This window comes from Arachis hypogaea, chromosome 2 (assembly GCF_003086295.3).
Source record: "Arachis hypogaea cultivar Tifrunner chromosome 2, arahy.Tifrunner.gnm2.J5K5, whole genome shotgun sequence".
Taxonomy (NCBI): Eukaryota; Viridiplantae; Streptophyta; class Magnoliopsida; order Fabales; family Fabaceae; genus Arachis; species Arachis hypogaea.
Window position 1 is genome coordinate 63581280 of NC_092037.1, and position 17728 is coordinate 63599007.

Here is a 17728-nt window from a genome sequence, read left to right on the forward strand (position 1 = left end):
AGTGATCTGCTAAGGCTTGGCTGGCCTTTGGCCATGTCTAGTGTTTTGGACCGAAGTTTTCTTTGAAAGCTTGGCTGGCTGTGAAGCCATGTCTAATTCCTGGACCGGAGTCTTAGACTAGCATTGCACTGATTCCTGGAATTCTCATTGAGAATTTTGATACTTTTTTCATATAATTTTCGAAAAACACAAAAAAATCAAAAAAATTCATAAAATCCAAAAATTTCTTGTTTGAGTCTAGTGTCTTATTTTAAGTTTGGTGTCAATTGCATGTTTTTTTTGTTCTTCTTGCATTTTTCGAATTCATGCATGTGTCTTCATTAATCTTCAAGTTGTTCTTGATGATTTCCTTGTTTTGATCCTTAATTTCTATTGACTTGAGTGTTTTGTTGTTTATCATGTGCATTCTCATTTTGTTAGTGTCAATAGTATACAAACTGCTAAGTTTGGTGTCTTGCATGCATTGTTATTTGATTTTAGTTGCATTTTGATTATTCCCTATTATTAAAAATCCAAAAATATTTTTAATTTGTGTCTTTTCAAGTCAATAATACAGAGAATTAAAGATTCAGAACATACAGCAGAGGAATTGCACAAAAAAAGCTGGGCGTTCAATACGCCCAGTGAAGAAGGACAGACTGGCGTTTAAACGCCAGCCAGGGTACCTGGTTGGGCGTTTAACGCCCAAAAGGGTATAGTTTTGGGCGTTAAATGCCAGAATGTGCACCATTCTGGGCGTTTAACGCCAGGATGGCACAAGGGGGAAGATTTTGTTTTCAAATCAATTTTTTTTCAAGTTTTCAAAGTTTTTCAAAATCAAATCTTTTTCAAATCATATCTTATCAATCAAATGTTTTCAAAATCTTTTTAATTAATTTTCGAAAATCACTTCCCTTCTTCTCACATCCTTCTATTTATGGACTAACACTATCCCTTAATGCAAAATTCGAACTCCATCTTCTTTGATAAGTTCGAATTTTCTACTTCTGTCTTCTACTTTTCTTTTCCTCTGACACCTCAAGGAATCTCTATACTGTGACATAGAGGATTCTACATTTTCTTGTTCCCTTCTCTTTCATATGAGCAGGAGCAGAGACAAAGGCATTCTTGTTGAAGCTGACCCTGAACCTGAAAGGACCTTGAAGCGAAAGCTAAGAGAAGCCAAAGCACAATTCTCTTTAGAGGACCTGACCGAATTCTTCAAGGAAGAAGAACACATGGCAGCCGAAAACAACAACAATGCCAACAATGCAAGGAAGGTGCTGGGTGACTTTACTGCACCTACTCCCGATTTCTATGGGAGAAGCATCTCTATCCCTGCCATTGGAGCAAACAACTTTGAGCTTAAGCCTCAATTAGTTTCTCTAATGCAACAGAATTGCAAGTTCCATGGACTTCCATTGGAAGATCCTCATCAGTTCTTAGCCGAATTCTTGCAAATCTGTGACACTGTCAAGACTAATGGGGTAGACCCTGAGGTCTATAGACTTATGCTATTCCCTTTTGCTGTAAGAGACAGAGCTAGGACATGGTTGGACTCACAACCAAAAGAAAGCCTGGACTCATGGGAAAAGCTAGTCAATGCCTTCTTGGCAAAGTTCTTTCCACCTCAAAAATTGAGTAAGCTTAGAGTGGAAGTCCAAACCTTCAGACAGAAGGAAGGAGAATCCCTCTATGAAGCTTGGGAAAGATACAAACAATTAATCAGAAAATGTCCCTCTGACATGCTTTCTGAATGGAGCATCATAGGTATTTTCTATGATGGTCTCTCTGAACTATCTAAGATGTCCTTGGATAGCTCTGCTGGAGGATCTCTTCATTTGAAGAAGACGCCTGCAGAAGCTCAAGAGCGCATTGAAATGGTTGCAAATAACCAATTCATGTACACTTCTGAAAGGAATCCTGTGAACAATGGGACTAGTCAGAAGAAAGGAGTTCTTGAGATTGATGCTCTGAATGCCATTTTGGCTCAAGAACAAGATATTGACTCAACAAGTCAATTTGATTTCTCAAAGTCTGTCTGGAATGCAAAATGCACCAAGCAGTACTAAGGATGCTTCATCTGAGGAAGAAGCTTATGATCCTGAGAACCCTTCAATGGAAGAGATGAATTACCTAGGAGAACCCTATGGAAACACCTATAATTCTTCATGGAGAAATCACCCAAATTTCTCATGGAAGAATCAAGAGAGACCTCAACAAGGTTTCAACAATAATGGTGGAAGAAACAGGTTTAGCAATGGCAAGCCTTTTCCATCATCTTCTCAGCAACAGACAGAGAATGCTAAACAGAACCCCTCTGACTTAGTAACCATGGTCTCTGATCTGATCAAAACCACTCAAAGTTTCATGACTGAAACAAGATCCTCCATTAGAAATTTGGAAGGACAAGTGGGTCAGCTGAGCAAGAAAATCACTGAACTCCCTCCTAGTACTCTCCCAAGCAATACAGAAGAAAATCCAAAAGGAGAGTGCAAGGCCATCAACATGGCCGAATTTGGAGAGGAAGGAGAGGAAGTGAACGCCACTGAGGAAGACCTCAATGGGCGTGCACTGAACTCCAATGAGTTCCCTAATGAGGAACCATGGGAATCTGAGGCTCAAAATGAGACCATAGAGATTCCATTGGACTTACTTCTGCCATTCATGAGCTCTGATGAGTATTCTTCCTCTGAAGAGGATGAGTATGTCACTGAAGAGCAAGTTGCTAAATACCTTGGAGCAATCATGAAGCTAAATGACAAGTTATTTGGAAATGAGACTTGGGAGGATGAACCCCCTTTGCTCACCAAAGAACTGGATGACTTGTCTAGGCAGAAATTACCTCAAAAGAGACAAGACCCTGGGAAGTTTTCCATACCTTGTACCATAGGCACCATGACCTTCAAGAAGGCTCTATGTGACTTAGGGTCAAGTGTAAACCTCATGCCTTTCTCAGTGATGAAGAAGCTAGGGATCTTTGAGGTACAAGCTGCAAGAATCTCATTAGAGATGGCAGACAACTCAAGAAAACAAGCTTATGGACTTGTAGAGAATGTTTTGGTGAAGATTGAAGACCATTACATCCCTACTGATTTCATAGTCCTAGAGACTGGGAAGTGCATGGATGAAAACATCATCCTTGGCAGACCCTTCCTAGCCACAGCAAAGGCTGTGATTGATGTTGATAGAGGTGAACTGTTCATTCAAGTGAATGAAGAATCCTTTGTGTTTAAAGCTCAAGGATATCCCTCTATCACCATGGAGAGGAAGCCTGAAGAGCTTCTCTCAAATCAGAGACAAACAGAGCCCCCACAGTCAAACTCTAAGTTTGGTGTTGGGAGGCCACAACCAAACTCTAAGTTTGGTGTTGAACCCCCACATTCAAACTCTAAGTTTGGTGTTGGGAGGTTCCAACATTGCTCTGAGTATCTGTGAGGCTCCATGAGAGCCCCCTGTCAAGCTACTGACATTAAAGAAGCGCTTGTTGGGAGGCAACCCAATGTTATATTTTATCTATTTCCCTTTGTTATTTTATGTTTTTTTTTTGTAGGTTGATGATCATAAGAAGTCACAAAATTAATGAAAAAAGCAAAAACAGAATGAAAAACAGGAAGAAAAACAGCACACCCTGGAGGAAGATGTTGCTGGCGTTTAAACGCCAGTAAGCCTAGCAGTTGGGCGTTTAACGCCCAGTCTGGCACCATTCTGGGCGTTTAACGCCAGAAAGGGGCACCAGACTGGCGTTAAACGCCAGAAAAGGGCAAGAAGCTGGCGTTAAACGCCAGAAATGGGCACCAGCCCGGCGTTTAACGCCAGAAATGACTCAAAATGTGAATTTTGATGCCATTTGGTGCAGGGATGACTTTTCCTTGACACCTCAGGATCTGTGGACCCCACAGGATCCCTACCAACCCCCACCACTCTCTCTCTTCTTCCCCCATTCACCAATCACCTCAACACCTCTTCCTCAAAAAAACCCTTCACCTATCAAATCCCATCTTTCTCTTCACCACTCACATCCATCCTTCATAAAACCCCACCAACCTCACCCTTCAAATTCAAACCACTTTCCCTCCCAAACCCACCCATAATGGCCGAACCATCACCCCCCTCTCTCCTATATAAACCCTTCTTCAACCCTTCATTTTCACACAACCTAAACACCACTTCTCACCCTCTTTGGCCGAATACACCACCATTCCCTTCTTCCTCCTTTCTTCTTCTTCTACTCTCTTCTTTCTTCTTTTGCTCGAGGACGAGCAAACATTTTAAGTTTGGTGTGGTAAAAGCGTTGCTTTTTCGTTTTTCCATAACCATTATGGCATCCAAGGCCGGAGAAACCTCTAGAAAGAGGAAAGGGAAGGCAAAAGCTTCCACCTCCGAGTCATGGGAGATGGATAGATTCATCTCAAGGGTGCATCAAGACCACTTCTATGAAGTTGTGGCCTTGAAAAAGGTGATCCCCGAGGTCCCCTTTTCACTCAAAAAGGGTGAATATCCGGAGATCCGCCATGAGATCCGAAGAAGAGGTTGGGAAGTACTTACCAACCCCATTCAACAAGTCGGAATCTTGATGGTTCAAGAGTTCTATGCCAATGCATGGATCACAAAGAACCATGATCAAAGTGTGAACCCGGATCCAAAGAATTATCTTACTATGGTTCGGGGGAAATACTTGGATTTTAGTCCGAAAAATGTAAGGTTAGCATTCAACTTGCCTATGATGCAAGGAGATGAACATCCTTACACAAGAAGGGTCAACTTTGATCAAAGGTTGGACCAAGTCCTCACAGTCATATGTGAAGAGGGCGCACAATGGAAGAGAGATTCAAGAGGCAAGTCGGTTCAATTGAGAAGGCATGACCTCAAGCCCGTGGCTAGAGGATGGTTGGAGTTTATCCAACGCTCAATCATCCCCACTAGCAACCGGTCCGAAGTTACTATTAGACCGAGCCATCATGATCCATTGCATCATGAATGGAGAAGAAGTGGAAGTTCATGAGGTTATAGCCCAAGAACTCTATAAGGTGGCGGACAAGTCTTCTACCTTAGCAAGGTTAGCCTTTCCTCATCTCATTTGTCACCTCTGTTATTCAGTTGGAGTTGACATAGAGGGAGACATCCCCATTGATGAGGATAAGCCCATTACCAAGAAAAGGATGGAGCAAACAAGAGACCCCTCTCATCATGAGATCCCTGAGATACCTCAAGGGATGCACTTTCCTCCACAAGACTATTGGGAGCAAATTAACACCTCCCTAGGAGAGTTGAGTTCCAACATGGGACAACTAAGGGTGGAGCACCAAGAACACTCCATTCTCCTCCATGAAATTAGAGAAGATCAAAGAATCATGAGAGAGGAGCAACAAAGACAAGGAAGAGATATTGAGGAGCTCAAGCACTCCATAGGATCTTCAAGAGGAAGAAAGAGCCGCCATCACTAAGGTGGACCCGTTCCTTGATTTCCTTGTTCTTTATTCTTCTGTTTTTCGAGTTTTATGCTTATGTTTGTCCATGTTTGTGTCTTGTGATCATTAGTGTCTTAGTGTCTATGCCTTAAAGTTATGAATGTCCTATGAATCCATCACCTTTCTTGAATAAAAACGTGCTTAATTGAAAAGAGAAGAATTGCATGAATTTTGAATTTTATAACAGTTTAATTATTTTGATGTGGTGGCAATATTTTTGTTCTCTGAATGTATGCTTAAACAGTGCATATGTCTTTTGAATTTGTGGTTCATGAATGTTGGCTCTTGAAAGAATGATGAAAAAGGAGACATGTTACTGAGGATCTGAAAAATCATGAAAATGATTCTTGAAGCAAAAAAAAAAAAAGGGGGAGCAAGCGAAAAAAAGAAAAGAGAAACCGAAAAAAAAAAGAGAAAAAGAAAGAAAAAGAAAGAAATAAAGTTGTGATCCGAGGCAATAAGAGTGTGCTTAAGAACCCTGGACACCTCTAATTGGGGACTTTAGCAAAGCTGAGTCACAATCTGAAAAGGTTCACCCAATTATGTGTCTGTGGCATGTATGTATCCGGTGGTAATACTGGAAGACAGAGTGCTTTGGGCCACGGCCAAGACTCAATAAGTAGCTGTGTTCAAGAATCATCATACTTAACTAGGAGAATCAATAACACTATCTGGATTCTGAGTTCCCAAAGAAGCCAATCATTCTGAATTTCAAAGGATAGAGTGAGATGCCAAAACTATTCAGAGACAAAAAGCTAAAAGCCCCGCTCATCTAATTAATACTGATCTTCATAGATGTTTTTGGAGTTCATTGCATATTCTCTTCTTTTTATCTTATTTGATCTTCAGTTGCTTGGGGACAAGCAACAATTTAAGTTTGGTGTTGTGATGAGCGGATAATTTGTATACTTTTTGGCATTGTTTTTAGTATGTTTTTGGTAGTTTTAGTTGAGTTCTTAGTATATTTTTATTAGTTTTTAGTTAAAATTCACTTTTCTGGACTTTACTATGAGTTTGTGTGTTTTTCTGTGATTTCATGTATTTTCTGGCTGAAATTGAAGGTTCTGAGCAAAAATCTGATTCAGAGACTGAAAAGGACTGCAGATGCTGTTGGATTCTGACCTCCCTGCACTCGAAGTGGATTTTCTGGAGCTACAGAAGCCCAATTGGCGCGCTCTCAACGGCGTTGGAAAGTAGACATCCTGGGCTTTCCAGCAATATATGATAGTCCATACTTTACCCAAAATTTGATGGCCCAAACCGGCGTTCAAAGTCACCTACAGAAATTCCAGCGTTAAACGCCGGAACTGGCACCTAATTGGGAGTTAAACGCCCAAACTGGCATAAAAGCTGGCGTTTAACTCCAAGAGAAGTCTCTACACGAAAATGCTTCATTGCTCGGCCCAAGCACACACCAAGTGGGCCCGGAAGTGGATTTTTATGTCATTTACTCATCTTTGTACACCTTAGGCTACTAGTTTTCTATAAGTAGGACCTTTTACTATTGTATTAGAGAGCTTTTGATCATGTTTTTATGATTGAACCCACTTTGGGAGGCTGGCCATTCGGCCATGCCTAGACCTTGTTCTTATGTATTTTCAACGGTGGAGTTTCTACACACCATAGATTAAGGTGTGGAGCTCTGCTGTACCTCGAGTATTAATGCAATTACTATTGTTCTTCTATTCAATTCCGCTTGTTCTTTGTCCAAGATATCACTTGCTCTTCAACTTGATGAATGTGATGATCCGTGACACTCATCATCATTCTCACTTATGAACAAAGTGACTGACAACCACTTTGTTCTACAAAGCAACAAGGCCCTAGTGTTTATCTCTTGGATTCCTGATACACGATGCATGGTTGATCGCCTGACAACCGAGTGCTCGCCTGACAAACGAGCCAGCCATTCCGTGAGATCAGAGTCTTCGTGGTATAGGCAAGAATTGATGGCGGCATTCAAGAGAATCCGGAAGGTCTAACCTTGTCTGTGGTGTTCTGAGTAGGATTCAATGATTGAATGACTGTGACGTGCTTCAAACTCCTGAAGGCGGGGCGTTAGTGACAGACGCAAAAGAATCACTGGATTCTATTCCGGCCTGAACGAGAACCGACAGATGAATTCCGCGTGCTGTGACAGAGCATTTGCAATCGTTTTCACTGAGAGGATGGGAGGTAGCCATTGACAACGGTGAAACCCTACACAAGCTTGCCATGGAAAGGAGTAAGAAGGATTGGATGAAGATAGTAGGAAAGCAGAGAGACGGAAGGGAAGGCATCTTCATGCGCTTATCTGAAGTTCCTACCAATGAATTGCATAAGTATCTCTATCTTTACCTTTGTGTTATTTTCGTTCATCACCATATCCATTTGAGTTTGCCTGACTAAGATTTACAAGATGACCATAGCTTGCTTCATACTAACAATCTCCGTGGGATCGACCCTTACTCGCGTAAGGTTTATTACTTGGACGACCCAGTGCACTTGCTGGTTAGTTGTGCGAAGTTGTGTAATGCCATGGTATTGAGCGCACTAAGTTTTTGGGGCTCATGACCGGGGATTATGAGAGTTGTGAAAAAGTATTGTTCACAATTTCGTGCACCAATAGGCGCTAATCACATGAAAAGTACCTCTTTCCACCACAAGTTTGATAGAGATGATCCGATCTCCTATCCTCTTGACATCCACTACGTCCTTCTTCAACTATTTATTCACGATAATACCTACCCTATTCCTATTCTTCACCTTTCCTGTATACCAAAGTTTGAACCCGAAAGTATCCAACTCCCTAGCCTTTGCACCAACCCATTTTATTTCTTGTAGGCACATGATGTTAATCTTCCTCCTTGTCATAGTATCCACCACCTCCATAAATTTTCTTGTTAGAGTGCTTATGTTCCATGTTGATAGAGAATAACCGTCGACTAATAATTTCTTCTCGATTAGAGGAAATAACTTCGTTGCAAGTATAGTTTCCAACTGACAAGTCATGCTCAAATCAAAGTTTTAATGTTGGTTATCACAAGTACATACCCCAATGAAAATTAACCAAAGTATTCAAACCTCGGATCGTCTCACAAGGAATTGCAATAAAGTGATCAATTATTGGCTATGAAGGAGCAAGGGACATTTGATTTTGTAAAAGGACAAGAAAATAAATGACAAGAAAAGTAAAACAAACAATTAAAGGAAGCAAGTAATAAAGAGAGACATTCATGGCAAGAATTGAGAACATACGCTTTCTATCATAGTCACTACTCATAACAATAATTAACAAGAATTTATCCTATTTCGTCATCTCCAACATGGAAGAAGGTACAATATTATCTTCACACGAGAGAAAGTCAAATAAGACTAGTTAATCTCAATCTAAAAGTCCTAATTAACTTACTAATTGAATTAGCAAGAGATTAGAGTCAATAGAAACAATATTAACTAACAACTCTAGATCACCAATATGAGTTGGGTATTCATGACTTAAGATTGCCTAATTCCTCTTTCCAAGTCAAGAATACTCAAAGATCTACTCTAACATCCAACCATTGGAAGGCATAAAAGGAAAGCATGGTAAATGGCAAGAAATAGTAAAATCTGCAACTATCCAATGCAAGGAATCAACAATAAACAAAGCAATTAACCATAAGGACATAAAAGAAACATCAATTGCATTAAAGGAAACCAAATCCAACAAGAGTTCATCAATAAACTAAAAGGACATAAAAAGGGAAATTAACAAGAGAACTAAGAAGAACAAAGATGTAGGAATAAGAAATTATAAAAGAAACAAGATGAAAACAAAAAATTAAACCTGGATCTAAGATGAGAATAACCCTAAGAACCCTAATTCTAGAGAGAAGAAGGAGCTTCTATCTCTAGAAAACTAACCTACATGATGCTAACCTAAAACTAATTGCTCCCCCTTTGTCCAAGCTTGAATTCTACATGAAATAGCCTTAGGAATGAGTTGGATTTGGGCCTGGACAGCTCAGAAATCTCCCCCAACATTTTCACTTTAATGAGGTCTCATGCCTGTTGTGACGTGTACGCAAGGGCCACGCGTACGCGTCGTTTGGCTTTTTCTTCTCGCACGTACGCATCATGTCACGCGTACGCATCGCCTAGTGACTTCATATTCACGCGTGCTCATCGATATATGCACTCCAAATTCTTGTTTTTTCATGAATTCTCCACTTTGCATGCTTTTCTCTTCACTTCTTTTATCCAATACTTGCCTTATGAACCTAAAATCACTCAGCAGACATATCAAGGCAGCAAATAGAATTAAAGTGAATTAAAATTAGCTATTTTAAAGCCTAAAAAGCATGTTTTTACTCTTAAGCACAAATTAGGGAGAGTTTACAAAATCATGCTATTTTAGTGAATAAATGTGAGATAAGTTGATAAAATTCCCTAAATTCAACACAACATAAACCATAAAATTAGGGTCTATCAAATCTCCCCACACTTAAACCAAGCATGTCCTCATGCTAAGAATAAAGAAGGACAAGAAAAGGGGGGTATGAACATTTATTTAATGCAATCTATCTACATGAATGCAACTAAATGCAAAATGTTTCTACCTACTTGGTTAAAAATGAATCAATCTCTAAGAACATATATAAGCATGTAGGGTTCACATAGCATGATAATTCATGAATTCCACCAATTCAAATATCAAAATAAAGTACAAGTAGACTTGCAAGAAGAAAGCTCTTGAAAGTAGGGAACAAGGAATTGATGCGGGAACCTTCTGTCGCTTCGATCTTTACCTTTTTCTTTGTGAACTAGTTTATTTATCCTCGTCCGTTCACAAAAGTGTGGGAATTCTTACTCATTTAACACTATACCCAGGGACGGATGCAACGATTCTTGCTCATTTGACACTGTACACGAGTTATACAGCGCATTGCTTCTGGGTAATGACCTAGTTTTAGCGCAATAACATCTTTGATTCATGTCATAAAAATTTGACTAAATTTTTATGTTGGCTATCAAAAATCTAATCCTCCTCCTTTATCTGGATTTAGAACTGACTATGTATCACAAGTAGAACATAGGCAGAGTTATATATATATAAACTTGAATAGTCATATTTTTTAACACCATAATCACCTAATTCCGCAATCCTTATTTATTAGCATTACAAGCACTGAAACATCTAAAAAAATTTCTTACAAGCACTAAAACATATTCTAAAAAATTTTCAAGTTTAAATTAATTGTTATGATTGCAGTGTAGCATATGACTCTTTACTTTCCTTCTGTACCATATTTTTAAGATTGTGTTCTCTACATTGCCCGAAAATTTTCTAATTAAAATTATAATTCTTCTTTGTTAGTATGTAACACAATTCATCTCACTATCTACTTCCATTTTTTAAAAGGAGATTAATCTTTTTCCTTTCTAGTTTTTTCCTTTCACAAGTTTTGCATGTTAATTGCTAGATATAATATCCAGTTACTAAAAGGTTCAAAATGCTTACATTTTTTTTAGAAAATAGGATTTCTCTAATAATTTTTATAAATTAAAAAAAATTATACCATGATTATTAATTAGTTAAGCTATTAAAATTCAAATAGATGAAGGATTAAAATTAGTTATGATAAGTCAACTTATTTCAATTAATAATAATATAATATGTAATAAAAAAATAATAGGTTAATATTTAAATTAGTCCTTAAAAGATAAAACATTTTTTAAATTCAGTTTTAAAAGATTTTTTCAATCAAATTGGTCTTTCAAAGATTACCAATTAGTTATGATAAGTCAACTTATTTCAATGACAAAGATTTTTTCAATCAAATTGGTCTTTCAAAGATTAAAATCAGTTACTCCACTCATAATTTTTGTCAATGATTGATGATGTAAAATGTTAAATGATAGCCTACATGCCACATAACATGTTCAATTAGACATTGACTAAATATGTTTACAAAAATCTATAAATTTAATCACTAGATCATATTAGATATAAGATTTTTGTAATTGAAAAAATGACTAAATTAATAAATTTTCATAAATATATTTGGTCAATATCCAATTAGACATATTAAGTATTATATATGTTATCAATTAACGTTTTACAACATCAATTTTTGAAGAAAATTGTCAATGGAGTGATTGGAGGACAAATATGATTAATTCGTAATAATTTTTGAAGAACTAATTTGATTGAAAAAATTTTTGAGGAATAAATTTAAAGAATGCTTTATCTTTGAGGGACTAATTTGACTATTAATCCAAAAAATAATTTACTCTTTAATAGTGAGAGAGTTAGATATATAACCATTGGCAGCAAGTCAGCAACAAATTATATAGATGTTACTGGTTACTACAGTAAAAAGGCGTGGAAGTGTGTTGTGTATATGTTATCTATTATTGAGTTGCTGGGCCCAAAATACTTGAAGATGTTGCTTGTATCTTTGTAGAATTTATTAGCTTGCTGTTGATAACACTATGCACTGGTTGTGTATCAATGATTATATGCATAGTGATGGGGTAAAAGTTAAAAAATGTATGCAAAGCACGGGCAAAGAAAAGTACATAGTTAATTGTCATTCACCCTCCGACTGTTTGATATGTTGAAATTATTTAGAATGAATTTTTAAATTGATTTTTTATAACTGTTCTATTAAATAAATTATTATTTAATAAAAAAATGATGAATTGGTTTCAGTAACGTTTAGAATATCCTAAACAATTGTACAATAACAAAACTTCAATTATAAAAGAAATTAAGAAAGAATAAGAAGGCAAAGAGGCAAACTATCCATGAAGTAATGAAGATGTGCTTCTATGATAATATTGCCTCAACACAAGAAGTTGAAAGAACCCAATTGTTGAAATTGACGGGAAAAAGTGTAAAATTTATAGGACTTGCAGAAAATTACAAATAGCATATAGAAATTCAACGAAAAAAAAGCTACAAATGAAACTTTAAGAGGGAAGAAGAAAACTTAGAGAGAATGAAGAGCTTCTTTTTCTAAAACTAAAATTAATGAGTTGTTAGCAAATGAATTAGTCTTTCTCTTATTTCCTAGCCTGTACCCCTTGCTTCCTGCCAAGTGGGGGTCCAAAAGAGGGCCCAAAACTTGACTTACGTACATTAATTCTTCACGTGAGGCTCATCTTGCGTGGGCGAGATTTCATTGCATGGGCGACCATCTTTGCACCCGAAATTAGGAGTGTCGATGAATTGGGTTGTTTCGAATTTGTGGTGAGATGAGAATCGAACCAATTGAATTAAAATTAATTTAATTTTATATTTTTTTGTGTGTATCTAAATCAAATTAAATTGATTAAGAACAGGTTGGTTCAATTTGGTTAATTAGGTATTTGATAAAACGAAAAATAAAAAAATTGAAAAAACATAAATTTTATTTAAAAAATTCTATAAATATAATAAACATATAACAGACAGGGTTAGTTTTTTCCATTTTTAAAGTTGCAAAACACATATCAAAATTATCAACCGTTCAAAATTTTTAATTTTTTATACACTTTACAAGTACTCAGAAATTTGTGACTAACATGAGTTTCAATAAGAACTAAAAATTCAAAATTTCAACAAAAAATTAAACAGATAATAAAAATTGAACAAAAAAAGTTAACATCTAACTAGGGGTGAACGCAAATCGGATTGGATCAGATATGGCCAAAATTTCGATCCGATCGCACTAAAATCATCGGATCGGATCAGATCTAATATCCGCAGTTTTTAAGGTTGGATCCGATCCGATCCGATCGGCAAATATTGCGGATCGGATCGGATATCAGATATCGGATATATCCGCAAAGCACAAAATATTTTTAAGAACTTATTTTTATTAAAAAATATCAATAAAATTCATTTTTCTATTCTTTTAAATATATTTACTCTTAAAATAATATTAAACATATTTTTCTTAAATAATAAATTAAAATAATACAACATATATGATAATTATTAGTTGAAATAAAACATAAAAAGAATATTTAATTATTTATTTCTTTATTTTTGCGGATACGCGGATATGCTGATAGCAACACAAAATCCACAATCCGATCCGATTAGTGTGCGGATCCAATCCGATCCGATCCGAAAGCCTTGCGGATCGGATCCATATCCGTAATTTTCGGATCAGATTCGGATAAACACCGCAGATATGCAGATCGAATCCGATCCATGAACACCCCTACATCTAACAACACATACCTCTACAAAATTGAACAGAGTAAAATTTGAACAACAAGAAATTAACACTTAACCTCAAAAAAATAGATCCTTACCTGATTGGAGAAGACGACTGCCACATATGGAGGAGACGATGTTATTGACGAGTAGACAATGTTGCTGACGAGGACGATGCTGACAGAGATGACGACACTACGGGAGAAGACGACACTGACTGTTCCGAGGATTACCTGAAACGTGGAATTCAGACCGAACGTGAGATTTGGGTTGCCTCCGGGTGTCAGCTTCCGACCTTCAGATGTTGAGGTGCCACATTATTCGAGCTCCTCGTGTGGTTGGGTCGTGGTACCTGCAAGAGACTCCGATGCTTAAGTTAGCATGGGTTTTAGGCAGGCTTTTAGCAGAATTGGAATATGAGTTATATCTGGGGATTCCAGTGCATTTATAGTGGTTTTTGGTGATCTTCTTTGGGGAAAAAGATTCTTATCTTATCTTTCTTGTGGGTTAGATCATATCTTTTGGCAACCACCTTCTAGTAGGCGGTGGCCTTGCTGGTTTGGGCCTTTTTGGGCCTTCGGGTGGTCCTCCGAGCTCTTTAGGAAGAGATCGGTGGGAGTGAGAAAGCCGTCTTTGAAGTAGGTCCCCTGATGCTTTGCCGCCCTGGCCTTAAAGCTCGGGTTTAGGTTATGAACACTAACGAAGATGACGACAGTGTTCCTGGCTTGCTGCAGAGTGCCCTCAACCTTCTGCCGTCATCGTGAAGAAGCCGCCGCCAATTTGCTAGGGTGAGTAACGGTGAAGAAGCTCTTCTAGGATTCTTTAGGGAGAGAAATACAATGGGGATGGGTGGGGAGGCTGCAATGATTTTAAGGTTAGGTTAATGATCTCACTAAAAGTTATATATATATATATATATATATATATATATATATATTAAATTTATATTTTTTAATTTAATTAATAAAGGATTCAGGTTTATGGGTTAGTTTGTGTTTCACACCCCCAGAACCATTATCCAAACCAATTAACAGAGAGTGTCATCGGTTCAATTCGAATTCTACTCGATTATCTATTGGTTTCAGAACCAATTTAATTGGTTCGGTTCAAGTTCGGATGAGTAATTAGGTTATCCGAACCCGTGAACACCCTTACCCAAAATGTTTTATCACACCCGCGATTTTGTAACTATTGTTTGCGTTCGTTTTTTTCTTGGTATTATATCTTTGTCTTGTTGTTCAAATGCAATTAGAGTTACTTGAATTGGACCTTCATAGTTCGAATTATGATTCAATTATTACGAAGAGGTCAAGGTTTAAAATCATTAGAAACATTCATGGCACTAGTAAAATAGCTCCAAAGAATTTCACCTAAAATTCTTGTGAACTGGATAATATAATCAACATGAAACTTGTAGATCTTGAATTTTCCTTTTCATAGCTCCAAATTTGCTCCAACCCAATCACTATAGCTCTTTGTAATGCATTTTACTTTAATTGTGTGCTTATATTTCGATACAAAACTCAAACAAAACATATTATGGGCACATCAAAACTAATTGTATCTAAAATAAAGGAAAAATCGATACAATTTATCAATTATCACACTCGAAGGATAAAATACAAAGCCAAGTGATATTTCATGAGAAGCAGAAGAACATGACTTAGAATTTAGAAAATAAATACATTTATAACCAATCAATTTGGGTTCTACTATTGGACTTGATGTTTCTTCTAGGTTTACTTCTTATTCTTCGCTTTGCAATGCGTATTATTGGAATTTTCCGCTCGTGCATCCTTACTCGACCCATTTTAGAAAGTATTTATAGGCTTTTACATCATGCCAATTTTCTTGATGGTATTTATAGAATAACCGTGTGTCTAAAGAGACCCTTGAGTGCAAGGGTGATGAGTAAGGGAATCACCCTGCCTTGCAAATCTCATTGTATAATTGAAAAAGTGAGACACTTTGAAGTATGTAGAAGGTGTTCCATATTTCTTTGGATGGATATCGGTTGCACCTTGAGCTAACATCCTTGGAAGATAATTTTCGAAAGTAGTCATGGCTATTGTATTTAGCCTTTAGTAGGCACGAATCCAAAAATTCTAATATGGAAGGACTGGATTTTAGATAATTTTTTCATGGTGAATTCTACTCTACCCTCCTTAAAATAAAGGATAAATTATCCTTCGCAACATATACAGTGATTAGATTTAGCTGAAGCTCATACTTTGCCAACGATTATAAAAACATTATTGAAAGTTAAAGCAAAACGTGGTGCATCGGTTGATGATGATTCCAACCGTGAAGACAAACTAAAATTTAAGTCACTTCGATCACTTATTTTCATACTAATGGATCGCGGTAGAATGCAAATAAGGGAACATCAATACAACGCTGTCATGGTAGTTGCTACTCTCATCGTGACCCCAATTTATCAAATGATTCTGGATTCACTCAAGACGGTAGCGACAATGGTCCAAATAGTAATAATCTTGTAAACGCTACTTCATCCCTCAATTCTACTGCAGTAGGAAAATCTGTCTTGTCAAGCAATATTTTTGGTACTATATGTAAAGATTTTCAAAAATATAATGATATTGTTATTAAATTTTAAGAGAAACATAGCATCAATTGAAAAGAAAAGAGAAGATAAGGTGAATCTTGAAACTCTGATGGAAGGATAATTTATGATAATCACCGTATATGTCATAAGGGGTAATTTACCCTTTATTTTAAAGAGGGTATGGTAGACTTCACCTTTTTTCATTCTATAAAAATAATTAACATATAGTTATTAGAATTAATTTTTTTGAAAGAATTATCAATATATATATATATATATATATTATATTTTTTTATAATTTTATTTTTAATATGATAATTACATAAAAAAATATAACAATATTAATAGTGCATTATAAAATTATAAAATACCAATAATTTATAGCGTGTTTAGTTAAAAATTATCACATATCTTATTAAATAAAATTAATTCTTTCAAAAATTTAAAAATAAATTATAAATTATTAATTATTTAAAAGACACAGTATCCTTATAGAATACAAGATATAAGATATCTTTATAATTTTTTTAATAACGTAAATTTAAAAAAAAAATTGAGTATTTTTTACAAGAAAATAATATTTAAAGTACATAATGTGATTACCAAAATATAACTACGTAAGTCATTATTAATATAATAATATAAATATTAAATATAATAATATAAAAAATAAATATAGAGATTATTATATAAAAACTACTTTAGAAAGTACAAAGACTTGAAGATATAATATTAAATTAGTTAAGTAAAAAATATTAGTGAATTAAATAGTTAAGACATAAATTTATCACATAATAAAAAATAATACTTATAAAACTATTAAATTACATAATATTTTTTATTTTTTAAACACATCTTATATATAAATATAGATTCTTAAAATTTGAGAGGCCGAGACCACTACTCGTCCCCTTCTAGATCCGTCCCTAGTCCGCCCTTTAGTACTTTTCATCACTCTTCTTACTCGATACAGTTATATGCATGATCTTGAATTTTGTTTATAGTGTAGGTGGACCTTTTGGTGAGATTCTTTTGTTAAGGAGTTCCTTCTCAAATCTATTTTATCAGAATTATGAGCATGGATTGGAATGGGAGCCACTACCACAAAAACAGAGTTTAGTCACCAAATTTTAACTACGAACATTAAATCGTGATAAATAAAAATAAATGAGCGTGTCTTTTATTTATCACGAAATATTGTCACAGTGGCTAAAATTTAACCTTTTACCACAAACAATATTTCTTACTTACGTGTCATGACTATCCTGTCTTAAATAAATAAATTTTTTAAATAAATTTATTAATGTATAGTATCATTTTTAAATATTTTGATATTGACATATATTTATGAAATTAAATCTAAAAATATAAAAAATAAATTTAGATAAAATAAAAAATTATAAAAATAAAAATAATATTCTAATATTTGAGTTAATTATAAATGTAAAATTTATTTAGCTAAAATAATATAATTTGAATAGATAATAAAAAGTTCAATAATTTTTAAGTATAAAAAAAATTTCAGTTTTTATTAAAAGTAAA

At 35.6% G+C, this 17728-nt stretch overlaps 1 non-coding gene across 1 annotated transcript; it reads right to left on the minus strand.

The window, feature by feature from the left end:
• Positions 1-1622: 1622 nt before the first annotated feature.
• On the minus strand, positions 1623-1730 carry LOC112764616 (small nucleolar RNA R71). The gene has a single exon (XR_003183261.1). It is a non-coding gene; the product is annotated as a small nucleolar RNA R71 (small nucleolar RNA).
• Between the last annotated feature and the right edge of the window lie 15998 nt (positions 1731-17728).